The following is a 21,501-nucleotide window of genomic DNA, read 5'->3' as shown; positions in this document are numbered from 1 at the left end:
ACCACATGTACACACAAATGGATTTATACTCTGTTGCCAAAAGTATTCTCCTGCCTTTACATATATGAACTTAAGTAGCATCTAATTTTTCATCCATACGGTTTAATATGACATTGGCCCACACTTTGCAGCTGTAACAGCTTCATCTAATCTGAGAAGGCTTGCCACAAGGTTTAGGAGTGAGTTTATGGGATTTTTTTCTTCTTCCAGAAGTGCATTTGCTCACAGTCTCTTCTTCAATTAATCCCAAATGTGTTCTATGGGGTTAAGGTCAGGACTTTGTGCAGGACAGTCAAATTCCTTCACACCAAACTCACTCATCCATGTCTTTATGGACCTTGCTCTGGTGACTGGTGTACAGACATGTTGAGAAGCGGTCATCCCCAAACTGTTACCGCAAAGAGCATGAAGTTGTCCAAAATATCTTGGTATGAAGCTGAAGCATTAGGGGCAGAGACCAACCCCTGAAATACAACCCCACACGAGTTGAAACATGACTGCACACCAGTGCACAAAGGAAAGTCCAAGATCTAAAGGAACGGTCGAAGATTCCCATAAATCCACTCCTAAACTTTGTAAAAAGCCTTCCCAGAAAAGTTGAAGCTGTTATAGCTCCAAAGGGTACAGCATATTAAACCCTATTAAACCCCAAGAATGGGATGTTACTGTGTTCATGTGCTTGTAAAAGCAGACGAGCAAATACTTTTGGCATATAGTGTATTTGTCTACCTATGGAGCTGCCTCCATGGACATTTTTCTTTTACCTGTTGAAAAAACAGCACTTTATTACTAGGCACTAAAAAGCAGCACTATCACTATTCCATAAATATATAAATGTACAACAATTACCCTTGTGACTTTCTTCCTCAACCTGGGTCAACTCCATCCTTTTTTTTGTTTCCTGAATTTAAAAAATGTAAAAGCATACTTAAACTTAACCCAACCACTTAGGTACTGATCTTCAAAAACCTGCCACTTTCAATCAGTAAAACAAAAATGCTTTCCATAGCTTTAAATAAAAATATGACAAGTAATAGAATGGACAGTGAAAACTATAGAAGCATGTACAAATGAAATTTAACAGGCATACAAAAATAACTGAAGAAAACATTTGCTAAATATTTGCAAAATAAAATACAACTTAATACTGTATTTTTAGCATTTCTTCGAATTTTTGTAAAAATTACTTATGTCTAAGCAAGTGGCAATTTATTTTATCTGTACCAGCCTTGTTGCATCATTAATCTGAGGCATCCCTATTTAGGCTAATTAAAATTTTTTTTTCTTTATAAAGCCATATTGACAAGGAGTCTACTGAAGTGGGCCTCCAGTGGAAAGTTCTTTAGTGAACACACTTTACCACTATAGAACACTGGAATAAAATTTATGACATACCTCCTACATCATGGGCAGGATCTGATTCTTCATCTTCATCGCTTATTTCTTCATCTATTTCCACATCCATTTCGTCTATAGAAAAGCATATTTGACAAACACTAACATGTGTGCATTAAGTACACATACACTATGTTGGCAAAAGTATTCGCTCATCTATTCAAATAATCTGAATCATTTGTGAAAGAATAGGTCGCTCTCAGGAGCTCAGTAAATTCCAGCGTGGAACTCTGAAATTTCCTTGCTCCTAAATATTCCACAGTCAACTGTCTTATAAGAACGTGTAAGTGTTTGAGAACGACAGTAACTCAGTCACGAAGTGGTAAGCCATGTAAAATGACTGAGCGGGGTCAGCAGATGCTGAGGTGTGTAGGGCAAAGAGGTCGCCAACCTTTTGCAGAGTCGATTACTACAGACCTCAAAACTTCATGTGGTCTTCAGATTAGCTGAACAACAGTGCGCAGGGAGCTTCATGAAATGGGTATCCATGGCCAATCAGCTGCATCCCAGCCGTACATCAAGTGCGATGCAAAGCGTCGGATGCAGTGGTGTAAAGCACGCCACCACTGGAATCTAGAGAGGTGGAGACGCGTTCTCTGGAGTGACAAATTGCGTTTCTCCATCTGGCGATCTGATGGACGAGTCTGGATTTGCCTGCGGTTGCCAGGAGAACGGTACTTGTCTGACTGCATTGTGCCAAGTGTAAAGTTTGATGGGCAGGGGGTTATGGTATGGGATTGTTTTTCACTAGCTGTGCTTGGCCCCTTAGTTCCAGTTAAAGGAACGCTTCAGCATACCAAGACATTTTGGACAATTCCATATTCCAAACAGTTTGGAGCTGGCCCCTCCCTCTTTCAACATGACCCTCCCTCTTTCAACATGACAACATGTGCACCAGTTCACAAAGCAAGGTCCATAAAGACATGGATGACAGAGTCTGGTGTGGAGGAACTTGACTGGCCTGCACAAAGTCCTGACCTCAACCCCATAGAAATTTTTTGGGATAAATTAGAGCGAAGACAGAGCTTTTTCAGGCTTTCTTGTCCAACATCAGTGTGTGACCTCACAACTAATCCAATCTAAAATATGCTTCTGGAAGAATGTTTATGGGAATTTTGACCACATTCCTAAACCTTGTGAACAACCTTCCCAGAAGAGTTAAAGCCGTTATAGCTGCAAAGGGTGCACTGACATCATATTGAACCCTATGGATTAGGAATGGGATGTCACTTAAATTCATATTCTAGTCAAGGCAGATAAAGACTACTTTTGGCCATATATTGTACATTTATAACAAACTTCCAAGAAAGACTTAAAAAAAAACCTCAATGTTAATGAACATCAGTATTCATGTCATACTACTTCCATCCTTTTGGTCTTTGTTTTTTCTTTTATGTTTTTCAATGTTGCCCTTTTTTTATTTACTTAAATTTAATGTTTATTGTACATAGTTATACATTGCTTACCCAAGTCTTACTGCTTTAATGCTATTAACCAATTTAAGGTACTCATGTTAAGCACTTTTTAATTTTATACAATTTTACACATTATAGTATAAATTCATGGACATACCTTGAATTTCAATTTCATCCAGAGATTTTCCTTGGAAACTTGTGAGATTTCCTTTCTCCATTGCCAGGAGCAGCTTTGAGATTTTTGCAATTTCTATAGTTGCATCTGGCAACCGAATGTCATGGCCCAAAAAGTTGGCTAGCTGATCCAGTTCATTATCCTTAAGATTAAGAATCTGGGACATTGTTGCCACCTGCTTACGGAGTTGTGTAGATCGGAGATATTCAGGGTTCTTTGCACCACACTGACTTGCAAAAATCCTGATGCAGTCTTGTCCTCTAAAGAAGCTGGTTGCTGAGCACTTTGGTCTTCCAAACAGGAAGGGGTTGTCCCTGTCTACTTCACATGCATCTCTTTTGTCTACAAGAAGTTGCATTGCACTGACAAGTTCGTGGTTTAACAAAACAGCAACTTTTCTCCCTCTTTTACCCATTGTTTCTACTCTGCTGAACTGCTTGGACATTTTTTGCTCAAATGGAGAGAGACCGACAGCTATGTCCTCATGGAGTTCAGTCTGGTCTCTTTTCTTAAAAGACTCGAGCATCATTTTAGAGACTTCCCCTGCACGACGTCTATTGAAGACTATTACTTGTGCAAGTGTCACTTTGGCAAGTTCTGCATACGTTTGTGAAGACTCATTATGTTTTAGGCTTTCAAAAGCATCAGCAGATTTCTTCTCTAGGTATTGGTGCAGAAGCTGCACATCCTGTGTGAATGGTATAGTAGATGGTTTGTTGAACTTTGATTTGCTCAAAGTAGCAAGAGCTGCATGGGAGATGTGTTCTGCCCATTCACTTGAGCACAGTCTTTTGAATCGCTCTGCTGCTTTAATCATATCATCATTCTCTGCTGCGATGGCCCTGCAAAGAATAATGTCACCAATCTTCTTGAGCGAATGTCCTAACTTCAGTGCAAGACTTGGCGTCTTATACAAGTGGGTCTTCTCATCATAACCAGCAACATCTTTCACAGCCTCTATGACTTTGTAAAAATTGTTTGGTTTCACGGCATCTTCAAAACTAAATATGGAGTATTTTTTTCTTAAACTTAGCAAAAGTCTGCCCATTTCCCGGACCTTCTGTCTGATGTATTCAAATTTTGTTGGATCACTTCCATGCTTGTTGTAAAGACACTGACTCAACTGCAGTATGAGAAAATCATTTCGAACTACAGATGAAATGTCATCATTCTTCATATTTCCCAAGATCTTCCACACCTCAGGAGATATTGCTTGGGAAAAAGTAGATTCTGAAAGATCAGCCAAAACTAAGACTTTGGCTTTGCCAGTTGCTTCAGACTCTGAAGACATCTTTGAAGGACATCGCCGTGTATGGCGCCACAGCTCCTTGCGAACAAACAGGCCTTTACAGTATACACAGTGAACATATGTTTTGGCTCTAACTTTAATCTCCGATCTTCCCGGCCTTCTTTTAACTTTCAGTGGTCCACATTTATTTCCCATAACCTCTTGATTATGTTCATAGTTGCCTCTGTTCCGTAGCTTCTCAAGTAACTTTCTTCGGTCCTGGGAGTGTTTAGGGAGCAGGAATGCAGCAGCAATTTCTGCCTCACTGTCTTGATGCTTTTTAAAGTGACGGGCGATTTTTGACTGAGGTTTTTTGCAAACATAACAGTAATTTTTTTGGGTGGAAAAATTTTTTTGGGGCGATTCTTTGGGACTTGTCATATTTACAATTGTTGACTGTTTATTAAAAGATTCTACTGGTGTCTTCTTAAAACTCTGAAGTGTCTCAGCTTTTTTTGTAGTATCATTACCGGCTGCATAGTCACAAAAGAGTTCTTGAGTGGAGCTGGATTGACCATTCACCATGTCTTGCTCAGTGGAGGAAGAGTGAGCGAGTTGTGGAACATTCTTTGCCATCTTGGACTCAGATGGTGTGTTCTTGTGAGATGGTAGTTTATGTGTTTTGGCAGACAGACTGTCATCACTATCACTGTTTTGTTGAGAGTCTGGAATGAAGTCAGAGGATTCGTTGTTTAAAGATTCAGGGCATGGAGAATACTGTTCATCAGAGCTGGTTCCTTCAAAACTGGAAAATTCAACCTCTGGCTAAAAAACAAAAAATCAGTAGTAATAATAATAATAATAATAGTGATGATAATTTAATAATTATATTAAATTCTGTGTCAAAAATACTGTCTTTGTAGTCTAGCATGTTTTAATCTACCTCTAAAATGTTAGAGTTACAGGTAAAATAGAAAAAAAAAAAAAAAAAAAAAAAAAAAAAAAAAGAGTGATTACTATACCATTTTCATATTCTTCATGAAGCAAGTTTTGTGCCATGATTTTGAACATACTAAAAAAAAAAATACCATGTATTTCTTTTAGAACAACAGAAAGCAGGAAATATGACCAATCCATTTGGTTTTCAAAAGGGTCAAGAACACACACAAATAAATACATGTTCAACCGTATATTTGAGGTAAGTAGATACTTACATTTACAAGTTACAAACCATTTTAGACCGGACACAGGTCCAGTGCACTCTTCACCAGAATTCAAACTGGAGACAGCAGCACTGTGAACTTCATGGTGGCACTGTAAATGGCAAAAATAATTTAATTATTAAAATCAAACTAACTTGAAAATGTATTTTATTAAATCTTAACATTTTTTACATAAAACAACTTTGTGGCATGTTTTATACAGTCTAAGAAATGAATGAATGAATAAAAAAAAAAAAAAAAAAAAAAAAAATCACATGACTGTTACATTATAACATGCAACTTACTATTTCATTTTCAGACAAAGCTGAAACTCCTTCACTGGCAACTGTCTTTGAATAGCCTTTAAAGAGTGCCTGAAAATAAATGATCTGCTGTTATAAAAAAAAAAAAAAAAAAAAAAAACACTAAAATCATTTAACTGCATCACCTGACTATAACAAATTAAAATCAATGTATATATTTGTTTATTCTTTAAAGCCAACCCAACCCTCCAAAAAGCACTTAAAATGTAGATATTATACAAGTAACTCTTAACAAGCACAAACATCAACTCTAGCTGGGGACAAAAAAAAATTCTTAGACAGGCTAAAAATTACTGCAGTTATTGTTGCATTAAATTCAATACTAAAAAGTGTACATATCAGATGTACATCTCATCTACCAACTAATGTGTATCAAGGGATGGGCATGAATCCAAAATGAAATGCAAGGACAGTTTTGGCCTATGAGGACCATCATATTTTTACACGTGATGGATGAACAGAGAAAACTACATTTAACCCTAAGTTCGAAACGTCACAATCCCTCTACAGCTACATTTACACGGTCAGTTAAATTTGACCCAATTCCGATTTTTTGCTCATATGTGACACATCGGATATGTTCTATGTCCATGTAAACAGGAAAAAAAAAAAAATATATATATATATATATATATATATATATATACATTTTGATATTTCGAGATCGGTTTCAGGCCTCCCTCATATGTGGAAATATGTCAAGCATATTTCGACCTCGTCCATCTTGCCTAGTATGTAGCACAAGAACCTCCCTTTAAGTATGCGCGATGTTTCAGATGGCATGGCAAGTGTAAAGACTTGGATCGGATGCGAGTCATAGTTGAAAGAACGTGTAAACAGATGGTCAAAAAATCTGATATAGGCAACAAATCAGAATTGGGCATCGAGATCTGCAGTGTAAATAGGGCTACATCCAACAGTGTTTCAAGAAAAAAAAAAATGCTCACTTACCTTTTTCCCTGAGGTGGAAGCATCAACACAACCTTCAGTCTCTTTCACGGATGTGTCTTCACACAGCAAATGTGAACGTAATAAGAAACGATATCACAATTTGGAAATAATGCTTACCAAGTGGCCATCACAAGTAATTCTGGTGCTTCCAGAAGTAATTCTGGTGGAAAATGTACAAGTTCAAAAAATTTAGAACCCATTTACATCTGTATTTAATGTCATCCACTTCTGATGGGATTGACAAAAACATACCCAAATACTGAGTGCAACTGGGGGCTAAAAAGCAAAGACTTGACCAAACCACCACTTTTCCATCAAATGTGTAAAAATATGACGGTCCTCATAGGCCAAAACTGTCCTTACATTTCATGTTAGATTCACGCCCATCCCCCGATACACATGTGATGGATGAACAGAGAGAACTACATTTAACCCCAAGTTTGAGACATCACAACCCCTCTACATCCAACAGTGTTTTAAGAAGGAAAATATGCTCACTTACCTTTTTCCCTGAGGTGGAAGCCCCAACACAACCTTCAGTCTCTCTCACTGATGTGTCTTCACACAGCAACTGTGAATGTAATAAGAAACGCCATCACAATTTGGAAATAATGCTTACCAAGTGGCCATCACAAGTAATTCTAGTGCTCAGTGTGACCCACCAATAAAGTACTAATATTTGAGTAAACTTATGATAGATGATGTACAAGCAAGTGGGAATTAAGGCCATAAAAGGATGAGGTTGGCAACTTCAACTTCAGTTATCCGGGCATTTTGGTACAACATAGCAAAGTATGAACAGCTTGTAGTGGTAGGATTCCTTATAACAGGTCCCATAAAGATCATGTATTAGGTCTGTAGGTGGACAATAGTTGGTCTTCTGTGGCTACTTGAATGGATTTAGATACAGAAGCATCTACACTACGAAAGCAGTCGGATCTAACATACGTTTCATTACTTCTGGAAGTGGTGGAAAATGGACAAGTTCAAAAAATTTAGAACCCATTTACATCTGTATTTAATGTCATCCACTTCTGATGGGATTGACAAAAACATACCCAAATACTGAGTGCAACTGGGGGCTAAAAAGCAAAGACTTGACCAAACCACCACTTTTCCATCAAATGTGTAAAAATATGACGGTCCTCATAGGCCAAAACTGTCCTTACATTTCATGTTAGATTCACGCCCATCCCCCGATACACATGTGATGGATGAACAGAGAGAACTACATTTAACCCCAAGTTTGAGACGTCACAACCCCTCTACATCCAACAGTGTTTTAAGAAGGAAAATATGCTCACTTACCTTTTTCCCTGAGGTGGAAGCCCCAACACAACTTTCAGTCTCTCTCACTGATGTGTCTTCACACAGCAACTGTGAATGTAATAGGAAACGCCATCACAATTTGGAAATAATGCTTGCCAAGTGGCCACCACAAGATAATGGATGGAAGTGGCATAAAAAGGAAGTAAATATCTTTTCTCACTTTTTCAGCTCTGTTGTATACCAGAAAATACACAAATAAATGCGTAACAAAATACAACATTGTTGACTTTTAATAATAATAAAAAATAAAACAAAAAAAAACATTACAGACCCTTGAACGCCATGGCCAAGAGGAATCTCCATAGTTGTATGTAACCTCATCATCTGGAAAGATATCTCTTATACTAAACAGGCACAGGTCTGGCCTTCCTTCAGCAATTATCGTCTTTACTTTGCAGTTTGGATTTCTGTGATCATCATTGACCAGTCTGCCAAGTGTTCCATCTTCTTTGGAAGCATCTATGCTGTAAAAAAAATAAAATAAAAATAAAACATTCCCGACTGGAACATTAGGTACCAACTGAATAATGTATATTTTGGGGATTATGCTAACCTTGGTTTCTTTAACCTATTGTCTAATAGATATTATTGTAACTCAGTGAGGAACAAAAGTAGTTAAACGCCAGAAGGGGTGCATTTATTAAGATAAATACAATAGGGAAGGAGAGTGAAAAGCGGAGGAAGTTAGGGAAGGGAAAAAATTACACTATTGAGTGTGAGCTGACGAGGGGTGGAGTGGCGTGCCCGAAACAATTATTCAATTATTTAATCAATTTAGTACATTTAAAAGACTGTCCATCTGACCACCGTGTCATAATGTTAATAAAAAAAAAATATATATATATATATATATATTTTTTTTGCTTTTTTAGAATGACATGAAACAGACTTAAAGGTATTAAACATTACAGAAAAAAACCCAGCCAACTTACCAATAACGTTTTCCATTCCATGTGAAATCAAACAAGTAGTTGCTATTAATGTCTTTAACATGTTTACTTTGAGAGAGAATCCCACGATATTCAACAAAGGTGGTTGGTTCAATGTGTTCAAGTGCAAACACACCTCTCCCTGAAGAGACAAAATTAAAAACCATTGTAGAATTTACTTTTACTTTCAGAGGTGTTAAATTCTGTAAAAATGTGGAATGTAATACGAGGTGCCGTAACTGTGGAAGTCAAGCATCAGTTTTCACCACTATGGCTTTGATTAGACTTTTTTCTTTGACCTCACATTAATTTTTTTTTTATGTGTGGCTCTTCAAAGTTTAAACAAAAATAATATTCATATTATCAGACTGTAGTGAAGACTCTGTAATTACACAATTTTACATATGAATAGTTATATAATATACTTGTAATATTTCTACATCTTTGTCCAACAAATATAATGATTACACACTCTCTCATATATATATATATATATATATATATATATATATATATATATATAGAGAGAGAGAGAGAGAGAGAGAGTAATCATTATATTAGTTGGACAAAGATGTAAAAATATTACATATTATATGAACATCCACTAAACCCTATTACATCATGATATTTACAGCAGTATGAAAGTGTTTAAATTGTTCATACAAACTATTGATCACTAAATTTATTTACTTAAGCATCCATCACTACATGATGGTTCACATGTTATTAAACATGTCTATGAACTACTTTTGAATTTCATAGGTACCAAAAGTTAATTAATACAAATTATTTTAATTGACTCGCACGTGGCAGATAATATAAGTGTGTTGGAGCCACTAATGGAGGTGTGGAAGACGCTAATGGCGTTCCTAATAGATATCAGCCTGATTAATCATCATACACACAGTTTAAAACTATCCAGACTGACTCACACTGCCATAAAGTTAAAAACAAAATGTTCTTACCTTCAGTATGAGCAGATGAAACTCTTCTGTCGATATTACAGAGGAAAATCTCGCTCCAATTAAGTTAATTTAGCTTAATTACTAAACTCTCCACCGCACATCAAGTCCGTATGGTCTTTGACGGACATCCAAAGCAACCAATCGCTGACGAGCATTCCGCACAGCCCGACCAATGAGCTCCGCACATTCAGGAAGCGCGCTGACTTTGACGGACATGAAAAGCAGCCAATCGCCGACGAGGATTCGGCAGCTCGACCAATGAAACGCGGCAGAAATGAAGCTGCAGTAGCGCCAAGTTGCCGATGGAGGCGCGTCATACACTGGGGGCATACGCTGATACAAAAAAAAAACGGGCGGGCGGAAATAATGGGACATTTTTCCAAAAAGCGGGAGGGAGTTCAGGGAACATGAATAAACCGCTCTACGTTGCCAGAATTATAAGGACATCGGCCATGTCCTTATAGTTACCGTGTGTCCTCATAGTGTCGGTATGTATTCAGGTATTTTGTCCTTACAGTCCGGCCGCACCAACGCACACACACACACACACACACACACACACACACACACACACACACACACACACGAGATTAGTGACATAACATAAACTGTGCACAACAGTGACCAGACAAGGTGGTATGGGTTTGGCTGGGTTAAATAGTGTGACACAGGAGGTAGACACAGGTGACTTCAGTTTCGAGTTAGTATAACTTAATGGGGAATAATACACACATAGACACACTAGGGGGAGACAAAGCCACGGCTCAGTAATCTGGTGAGACAGATCTTACTCCCCAGGGCTGATGTGGCTCAGATGTGACAACAATAAAAATCTTGAATCTTGAAATCTATAGAAAATATAGCTATAGATGATATGAACAAATATAAAATATAAAAAAACAACAAATATAGAAAAATCTAGCTGTACAAATATAGAAAATATAGAAAATTTTGAAACAAAAATTTAAATAGAATTTAAATAGAAATGTCCGGGGAGTGTGCAAATATGTATGAATTTGTAGATTCCCTGTCAGACTATTTTGTGCAATGTCCGTAAATGTCCAAGGTGTGTCCAAATCTCCACAAATGTGCAATGGTTTAGTCCTGTGTGGTGTTCTGATAAGAAACATCGCCTGTGGGAAGAAGCTCCTCCTTTGTCTCTCTGTGTTGGCCTTCAGGGAGTGGAGACGCTTTCCTGACCGCAACAGAAAGAACAGTCCATTATTTAGGGGGCTGAGATCCTTCACGATCTTCCTGGCCGCTTGCTGTAGACTAAGTGTAGGTCAGGAAGCTCGGTGCAGATGATGCACACAGCTGATTATTTTTTTTCCCCATGGTTGATGTGACAGGACCATGACAGTTCCTGCATGACGTGAACACCAAGGTATCGGAAGCTGTCCACTCTCTCCACTCTTCTAATCTGTTTTATTAATGATTTTTTATATAATAAATGTTTTTGACCTCTTCTGTCAGCAAAAACTGAAAATGTGAAAAGGGCACAATATTTATGTTTTGAACTCTTCAGTAAATATTAACTGCTAAATAAACAAATAAATGAATAAAGATGTGGATGTAAGTGAGCAAATAGTTAAGAGTCTTCCATTCGATAACTACTGCAGTGATTAATACAGTTCAGCTGTAACAAGTTACAGTATGTAACCCTAAGTGGTGCAGTAAGGAGCTTCTTATTTTTTAAACAACATATCAGAAGACTTATCCTGTTGTCATGGCAAAGATTTTGCTCTGTTTTAGAAGAGTCATAAAATTGTCCTGCATCAAGCAAAAAAAACTTTTGTTTCTCAGGCCTAAAATGAAGTCAGCTGAAGGTACTAAATGACCAGGTTATCACATCTATGGAGTTTTTCTTCCCTGATGGCACGGGGCATATTCCAAAATGATGTTGCCATAATTCATTAGGCTCAAATTGTAAAAAAAAATACTTCAGGGATCATATGACATTATTTTCAAGTTTCAAGTTTCAAGTTTCAAGTTTTATTGTCATATACAGATAACAATGAGGCATCAATACCGTAATGAAATTCTTAGACCTGTGTTCCCCAACTTTACATAAACAGATAAATATAAAAATATAGAAGAGGGGAAAAAAAACAACAAAAAAACATTATTTCAAAGGTATGTGTATGTGCAAGTAAGCTAAAGATAATTTAGTATTTACATATAATAGTGCAAGATGCAATGAAGTATTTTGAATATATATTTAAAGTGGCATTGTTTAAAGTGACATTGTTAAAAGTCCAGTGGTTGTGGTGAGTGTATATTGGTGTGTGCAGAATGTCAGCAGTTCAGAAGCCTGATGGCTTGTGGATAGAAACTATCTCTGTATCTGCTGGTACAGGTCTTGATGCTCCTGTACCGCCTGCCCGACGGCAGGAGCGTGAAAAATCTGTGGCTGGGGTGGCTGGGGTCACAGAGGATCCGCTGCGTCTTCCTCCTACAGCGCTGTCTGTAGAGGTCCTGCATGGCTGGCAATTCAGTCCTGGTGATGCGCTGTGCGGATCTCACCACCCTCTGCAGAGCTTTGCGATCTAAAGCATAACAGCTGCCATACCAGGTGGTGATACAGCCAGACAGAATACTCTTGATTGTGCATCGATAGAAGTTTGTGAGTATTCTGGGGTCCATGCCGATCCTCCTCAGGCACCACAGGAAGAAGAGCCGCTGTCTTGCCACTTTAGTGATCACACCAATGTGGTGTGACCAACTCAAATCCTCGCTGATATTGATGCCCAGGAATCTGAAGCAGCTGACTCTCTCCACCTCTGCTCCCTCGATGTGGATGGGGGTGTGGCTTCCTCCCTGTAGTCTCCTGTAGTCCACGATGAGCTCCTTAGTCTTGCTGACACTGAGCAGCAGGTTGTTGTCGTGGCACCATGATGTCAGGGCTCTCACCTCTGCCCTGTATGCTGCCTCATCTCCATCAGAAATGCAGCCAATGATGGTGGTGTCGTCTGCAAATTTGATGATGGTGTTGGAGCTATATGTTGCTGTACAGTCGTGGGTGAACAGGGTGTACAGTAGGGGGCTAAGCACACATCCCTGAGGGACACCGGTGCTGAGTGTTCGTAAGGATGAGGTGATGTTGCCGATCCGAACCACCTGAGGTCTGTCTGTCAGGAAGTCTAGGATCCAGCTGCACAGGGAGGAACTGATGCTCAGGTCGCGGAGTTTCATGACCAGTCTGGATGGTATGATGGTGTTGAAAGCGGAGCTATAATGGATGAACAGCATCCGCACGTATGTGTTCCTCTGATCCAGGTGGGAGAGTGCAGTGTGAAGTGCAATTGCTATTGCATCATCAGTAGATCTATTTGGCCTGTAGGCAAGTTGAGCGGATCGAGTGAAGCAGGGAGTAAGGATGTGATGTGAGCTTTGACTATGCGCTCAAAGCACTTCAATGGAGGTGAGTGCTACTGGGCGATAGTAATTTAGGCAGCTCACATTCATTTTCTTAGGGACAGGGATGATGGTGGTCCTCTTAAAACATGTTGGGACAGCAGACTGGTGCAGGGAAAGGTTAAAAATGTCTGTGAAGACATCCGCTAGCTCGCGGGCGCATGCTTTGAAGACACGACCTGGAATATTGTCTGGTCCAGGAGCTTTCCGTGTGTGTACTTTCCTGAAGTATTTACACACGTCTGCCTGAGATATCTGAAGAGGGCAGCTGTCCTCTTCCAGTGAAAGCTCCTGAGGTAGGTGGTTATCAAAGCGTGCATAGAAGGTGTTCAGCTCATCAGGTAGAGAAGCAGTTACCTCCCTCACTATGCAGCTCTTTCCCTTGTAGTCTGTGATGGTCTTCAGTCCACTCCACATGTTCCTGATGTTAGAGTTGCTATAGCAGGATTCCACCTTTTCTCTGTACTGTCCCTTGGCAGTTTTTATTGTTTTTCTGAGTGCATAACGGGATGATTTGTACTCACTTGGGTCTCCGGATTTAAAAGCTGCAGTCCGCGCTCTGAGCGCTGCGCGGACCTCTCCGTTAACCCATGGCTTCTGGTTGGAGTAAATCCGTACATTGACCTGCGGTACGACGTCATTGATGCATTTGTAAACGAAGTCTATTACGTATTCAGCGTAATTGTTGATGTTGTTGTCAGCGGCAGTCCGGAAAACTTCCCAGTCCGTGATGTCGAAGCAGTGACGCAGGGCGCTGTCTAATTGGTCGGTCCAGCGCTTACCCAAATGCGTCATAGGCTGCTCACGTTTCAGCTTCTGCCTATAAGCTGGCAGCAGCAGGACCGAGGAGTGATCTGATTTGCCGAAGGCCGGTCAGGGGCGGGCTTTGTAAGCATGTGCGTACGGCGTGTAAACATGGTCCAAGATATTCTCACCGCACGTTGGAAAGTTTACGTGCTGGAAAGCAGCCTCTGGGTGTAACGTTTCCTGCTGGTCGATAATATTAAACAGTTCATCCAGTGCGCGCGTGATGTCGGCGTGGGGGGGGGGGAATATAAACAGCGGTACAGAATATCGCCGAAAACTCTCTGGGCAGATAAAAAGGTCTGCATCTGATCATGAGATGTTCAAGATCAGGAGAGCACCCCGATGAAACTTCCTGTACATCAGTACACCACAATTTGTTGGTCATTACACACACGCCACCTCCCATGCATTTACCCGAGTCCATTCTTCTATCCCGGTGGTGAATGCAGAGTTCCTCAGGGACAATGGCCGAGTCGGGGACGGAAGGGTCCAGCCATGTCTCTGTAAAAACAAAGACGTTGCAGTTCTTAATGTCCCTATGAAAGGTTATCCTGGCTCTTAGTTCATCCAGCTTGTTTTCCAAAGACTGGACATTCGCTAGAAGAATACTGGAAAGCAGGGCACGGTGTTGTCTGTTCCTCAGCTTGACCAGGATCCCGGCTCTTTTCGCCCTTTTTCTGCATTTCTTCTGCCCAGGTAGCCAAGGTAAGTCACCTCCATTCACAAAAAAGTTGGTCTGTGAAGCTCCAGATTGCGAATTTTGTCGAATGTCCAGGAGAGTTTGTCTGTCATAGGACATGAGAGCATTGCAGGTTGCAAAAAAACTAAAAAATAACATGGCAAACATAAGAAAAACGCAAAGTTGAGGAGGACACTGAGCTACGGCAGCCATTCTCACCAGCGCCATCTTGGGCACTACACCTTTCACACATGGATCGGCCACCACAGTCCAGTAGTGATGGGAAGTTAAAATTATTTAAGCGACTCGGTTCATTAAAAAGACCCCCAATACATCTACATACACAAATTTTAGGTATAGTTCCAGTAAGGACAATATTACAATGCAGCGAAGGACATATAATAAACAAAATGAGTATCTCACCTCTCATATCGTCTAGTCTGAGTTGTTCCTTCTTTTGAATCTATTGCACCGCATAGCGTCTATGGGAGTCCAGTGACAAAAGAACAAATGACTCGGAGTAAAAGAGTCATTGAGGAGAATCGTTCAATTCTGTTTCCTGTACATAACCTTCGGAGGTTTCGCGGTGATTTGCGCATGCTCACCCAGAGGAAAATGAATGAATCACTCTCTGAGAATACTCGTTCTTCTGGGTCACGTTAAAGATTCATTCAAAAAGAACAAATCGTTCATGAACCACCCATCACTATTCAATTTAATTCAATTTTATTTGTATAGCGCTTTTAACAATTGTCATTGTCGCAAAGCAGCTTTACACAATCAAAGGAATTATTTAAGTCTGTATGGAATGTGAGTGTGCATGAATCAAAATGAGCAGATCGTTTCTGTTGAGCAAGCTGCGGGCGACAGTGGCAAGGAAAAACTCCCTGAGATGGTAATAGGAAGAAACCTTGAGAGGAACCAGACTCAACAGGGAACCCAACCTCATTTGGATGAAACAGAAAGCAGGAATTGATCTGCATTTTCACAGTGTTTTAGGTGTGTTAGCCAGTTCAGCTATAACACTTGATGGTAATTGATGTTAATATCGAGTCCAGATAGTTATTGGACACAATTTCAGTCTTGAACTATCGAGCAACCGCAGCCAAGTCAAGTCCTCAGAGAAACAGCTGTCAACACCAATTGAGACCAGAACCGTCTTATGGTAGAGTGAAACCATCCCCAGACGCATCCCAAAGAGACACATGGGGCATCCATACGACGAGATCTCCAACCAATAGCTGGGCACCAGGATGGGTCAGACAGGTCCGGAGGGCGGAGGGAGTCTGGATCACTGGCAGCTCAGGAACGACATGTGTAGCTCGACAGAGAGATGGAAGAGAGAGAGGGGGAGATAGGGAAGACAGAGAGGGGGAGAGAGAACAGAAGAGGGGAGAGATAACGGTTAGGTATGGTCACAGTCACATAATGTATAATGTGAATGTATATTTAGTGTAGAGTGCAAGCAGAGACTCCGGCAGGACTAACTAAAATAGCATAACTAAAAGGGAAGAGCCAGAAGGAAACGCAGACATGGGGGCTCCCTGAGATGTAAAGCAAACAATCACCTCACCGTCAACAAACCTGAGTGATCAATGAGAGTGGGGAAGACAGCATCTAAACATACCAGTTCACCATAATACTCTATGTCCATGAGTCCCCCAGATCTGCCCCTTTACCCAAGAGAAATCTATTTATAAAAATGCTTGATTAAATAAATAGGTTTTTAGCCTGGACTTAAACACTAAGACTGTGTCTGAGTCCCGAACACTACCTGAAATACTATTCCATAATTTTGGGGCTTTGTAAGGAAAGCTCTGCCCCCAGCTGTAGTTTTAATAATACGCGGTACTGACAAGCAGCCTGCATCCTTTGATCGAAGTAGGCATGACGGATCGTAAGACACTTGCAGTTCGCTCAGATACTGTATCTCGAGACCATTTAATGCTTTATATGTCAAGAGTAGTATTTTAAAATCAATGCGAAATTTCACGGGAAGCCAATGAAGTAAAGATAAGGTAGGTGTGATATGCTCGTATTTTCTGGTTCTAGTAAGGACTCTCGCTGCTGCATTCTGGACTAGCTGAAGTTTGTTTATGCATCTAGTTGAACAACCAGACAGTAAGGCATTACAATAGTCCAACCTAGAGGTGATAAAAGCATGAACAAGTTTTTCTGCATCGTTTAGCGACAGTATATTTCTTATCTTGGCAATATTTCTGAGGTGAAAGAATGCTATCCTGGTAATATTATCTACATGTGCTTTAAATGAAAGGCTGGAATCTATAATCACACCGAGGTCTTTTACTGTTGCACTTGATAGAAAAGAAAGGCCATCTAAAGTTCCAGTGTGATCTAACATCTTACCTCTGGCTGAATGCGGTCCTGTGTCTAGAACTTCTGTCTTATTAGGATTAAGCAGAAGAAAGTTAATTAGCATCCAATCTCTTATGTCCTGCACACATTGCTCAACTTTAGTAAGCTGGTTTTTCTCATCTGGTTTTGCTGAAACTTATAACTGTGTGTCGTCAGCATAACAATGAAAACTAATACCATGTTTATGGATTATGTTGCCTAGAGGAAGCATGTGTAGGGAAAAAAGCAGTGGGCCTAAAACTGAACCTTGTGGAACACCAAACTCCACTAGAGAGCATGCAGAATAATCACTATTTAAGTCTACATACTGATAACGGTCGGTCAGATAGGATGTGAGCCAGGAGAGGGCTGTACCCTACTACATTTTCTAATCTGTGAAGAAGAATACCATGATCAATGGTGTCAAAAGCTGCACTGAGATCGAGTAATACAAGCATAGTTACACAACCCTGATCAGAGGCCAATAGGAGGTCATTTACTACTTTAACAAGTGCTGTTTCTGTGCTGTGATGGGCCTAAATCCTGACTGATACAGTTCATGTATGCTATTTCTATGTAGATATGAGCATAGCTGCTCTGCTACTATCTTTTTTCGAGAATCTTAGAGATGAAGGAGAGGTTTGATATTGGCCTGTAATTGGACAGCTGACAGGGGTCGAGGTCAGGTTTCTTTATTATCGGTTTAATTACTGCTAATTTAAAAGATTTTGGAACATACCCAATGCTGAGTGAGGAATTAATTATTCCCAAGAGGGGTTTTGTTATTGCTGGTACTATCTGTTTAAGAAAATGTGTCAGTATAGAATCTAATATACAGGTTGATGAATTTGCAGAAGAGATGAGTGAAATTAGTTCATTCTCTTCAAGGGGAGTAAAGTATTCTACAGTAGGTTCCGATCTGACAAAGTTAGTTTAACATCTGCATCAATTGCATTGTCCGGTTTCAAAACCTCAATTTCATGCCTGATATTTACAATATTATTATTAAAAAAGTTTATAAAGTCCTCACTATTGCACGATGTTGTTGTGGGGATTTCTGAAGTTGTCTTATTTCTAGATAATTTGGCTACGGTATTAAATAAAAATCTAGGATTATTTTTGTTATTTTCTATAAAAGTGGAGAGATACGTTGATCTAGCTACACTAAAAGCTTTTCTATAATTCAGGATGCTCTCCTTCCATGCAATTTAAAATACTAACAATTTAGTTCACTAGAGTCCAGACTTTAACCCCACTGAGAATCTTTGGGATTTAGAAGGCTTTACGCAGCGGTCTGACTCTCACATTATTAATACAAGATCTTGAAGAGAAATTATTGTGACTCTGAATGGAATTATTGTAATCAAAACAAAAGGTAATCCAGCAAAATTGGTTGGCTGATTAATGTTCCCAAATTGCCGATAGACTGTGATTGGGTGTGAGAAGTGGATAAAGTCTTTATGAACAGATAATCCTAAAGACTAACCCTGGGCATGAAAATTCAAAATATAATATAATATAATATAATATAATATAATATAGTTTTTTTTAAATATAGTTTATTTTACTATATTGTTGATCTGTACATCATTATGACTGATTCAGTTATTATTCCGTCTTTTTCGTGTGATTGCTGCCTTCACACAGCTGTAAATGTGTGTTAATTTCAACAGGATTACGTCAGTATTATTTCTCTTTACTTGGGGAGAGAAAAGGGGCGGAGCCTCGTGCCGGTGCGCTCCGGCTGCACTACACCTGTGTGTGTGTGTGTGTGTGTGTGTAAGCACGTGCACACGGTAATAATGTAGTGATTTACCCTTAAAATAAAGTGTGTATATCTGAGTCTTCAGAAAGAGGCTGGAGCTCAGTGATGTCGCTGCGTCTTACACTATTGTTTTAAAAGAAACTGAAAGTATGACGTGAGAGCGTGTGAAGATAAGTGACTGCGTGAGTCTCACACTCAATGTGAGAGAGTTGGCAGGTATGAAAATGTCTTCATATTATATAATAATTCTGAGGCTAATAAAAACATTCAGGAGGATTTATTAATTAATTTGTTTGATTATGAATTTAATGTGAGTAGTCGACTGATCTCTCTCTCTGTCTCTCTTTTCACATCCCAGAATTTCTGGACATTTTTGATCACAGCGTTTGGAAACGAGAGGATAGTTTTTTAAAGGTTTTGTCCCAATCCGCACTGTGCCCTACACCCCCCTCCCCCCTCCACACAGGCAGCAGTGTGACCCTACATGAAGTGTTTCTGCAGCTTATTGACACACCGCGGTTAGCGCGCGCATGATGACTTCCCGAGACATTCCCGCCGTTAGCGCGCGACCGGTGTTGATTTACCTCAGGCTTTAGCATCGTTAGCATCTTCCACAGACCCTGAGCTCACGCGCTGGAGCGGCGATAGAGGAAAAAGTCAGTCTATTCTAGTCATTTATTTCTTTACTTAAACAGGTAATATTCAGTTAAAGTATAGAGAAGAGAGAAAAATAAATCTTAGTTTTTCACACGAATTGTGAAAATAATTGAGAGATTCTGGTGTTTTAATTAATTTTGTAGTTTTGAAGTTTTTCCCCCTCAGCTTTATAAAACAAGTAGGACATTTATAAACAGTTAGAATGACTAATACACAGAGTTAAATAACGACATAATATGTGTAATAAGATACTTGATGTCAGTATGAAGATATTGAGGACAGTAAAGTTATCCTGTAGCTGATAAATGTTAATGTTACTGTATTTAGGATAGTTAAGATAACTGACTAAATCATTTTACTAATATATTTTTCTTCTAATCAGACTGAGGAGAGACAAGGACAAGAGGCTGACTGTATGTTTAGTACTTAAATAAATTCCAAACAGCAATTAATTGTTAAAAATATCATCATTATTTTGAAACCTCACAAATTCAGGCTGCCAAAATCCAGGTTCAGGTAAAAATAGACCCTTTCTTTCTTTCTTTCTTTCTTTCTTTCTTTCTTTCTATGGATCTATTTTATATGGGATTCTGAGCATGTAGAACTATAGTTTTTTTTTAACTTGTTAAATATAGACTAAGAATGTCATGCTTATTAGCAAAATAAAACTAACACACATTTTCCCTTAGAATTACTATAATGGATTATATCAGACATGAAACGCATGTGATAAAAATCGAAGAAAAATTCAACAACTTCAAAATCACAACCCTGTCCTATTCACCACACAAGGCTAACATCACATTAGGTGATTAAAATCACAAAAAAGGAGTTTCTTATGGAAGAGACCTGGGAGTGATGGGAGCCACAAACCATGGAGCCGCGAAGATAAAGATAAGGGGGACAGACTGGGATACTTCTGGGAAACAAAGAGTACAGATAAGTAGCACGGTAAAATACACTTCATATGTGTGATTTGGTCCACTTTAGCTAATACGAGCCCGGACAATGACTGCAGCGTGGTGTCTGCTTTTTATGGGCGTGCCTTGATTGACTTCACAAAACAGATAACAATGAGCCTTAGGTTGATTATCAATTAAATTAAGTTAATTAAATGAATCGACGTCCATAATATATATATATAAAAAAAAGTTATATTTCAGTTTATAATTGATTTCTTTAAAATAATTTGTCATAATAATGACTTGCTTAAATAATTGTATCTTAGTTTGAGACTCATCAATGTGAGCTTTCACATCCATTAGACAGCTGAGTCCTAATGAAGACATCAGTGTCAAACTAAGGTTTTAAACAAAATGGTGTAGTTGCTTTAATACAAATTTTGTTTCATTTTTCTGTAATAATAATTATTTTCATCAGTAAAAAGCAGGAAAACACTACAGTGTTGGCCAAAAGTATTGAGACGAAAGTGAAATTCAATGTTTTAATGATAAAAAAAATAGCGACAAGATCAGGATAATAAGAATAATTTTCAAATACAACAGTCAGTTTTATTTTATATAATAAATATAATTTAGTATGTAGTCATTTATTTTTTAGAACCTGCCGGATCAGGAGTCAGAAAGACGTCTGCAGTACTCTGGCGTCACTCACTCAGTCCGTCCCTGCTTGATCGCTTCCTTAATATCATGTACAGAATTTTTTGGGGGACAGAATTTTATGATTCCCGATGCATTTTTGTGCGGTCATAAAGTAAAAGTCCTGACATAAATTTGCTTCATCAATAAAATACAAGCCATACTGTATGCTGTCTTAATACTTTTGGCCACCACTGTAAGATGGGCAGGTGGTCGTCCAAGACCAGAGTTGAGCACGACTGCTTTAAGGGAACTTCCCTGGACAAAATTCCTCCAAACGAAACTCCATGTGACGATGTTAACACGTACCCTGG

At 39.2% G+C, this 21,501-nt stretch overlaps 1 protein-coding gene across 1 annotated transcript in view; it reads left to right on the top strand.

The window, feature by feature from the left end:
• The window catches only part of LOC128527601 (NACHT, LRR and PYD domains-containing protein 3-like), a 232,018-nt gene that overhangs the window by 66,191 nt on the left and 144,326 nt on the right, over nucleotides 1-21,501 (top strand). The gene's annotated exons all lie outside the window — the stretch shown is intronic.

Source organism: Clarias gariepinus, chromosome 7, assembly GCF_024256425.1.
Source record: "Clarias gariepinus isolate MV-2021 ecotype Netherlands chromosome 7, CGAR_prim_01v2, whole genome shotgun sequence".
In the NCBI taxonomy this organism is placed as follows: Eukaryota; Metazoa; Chordata; class Actinopteri; order Siluriformes; family Clariidae; genus Clarias; species Clarias gariepinus.
The sequence above is the reverse complement of the archived record's forward strand: the minus strand, read 5'-3'. Positions and strand labels throughout refer to the sequence as shown.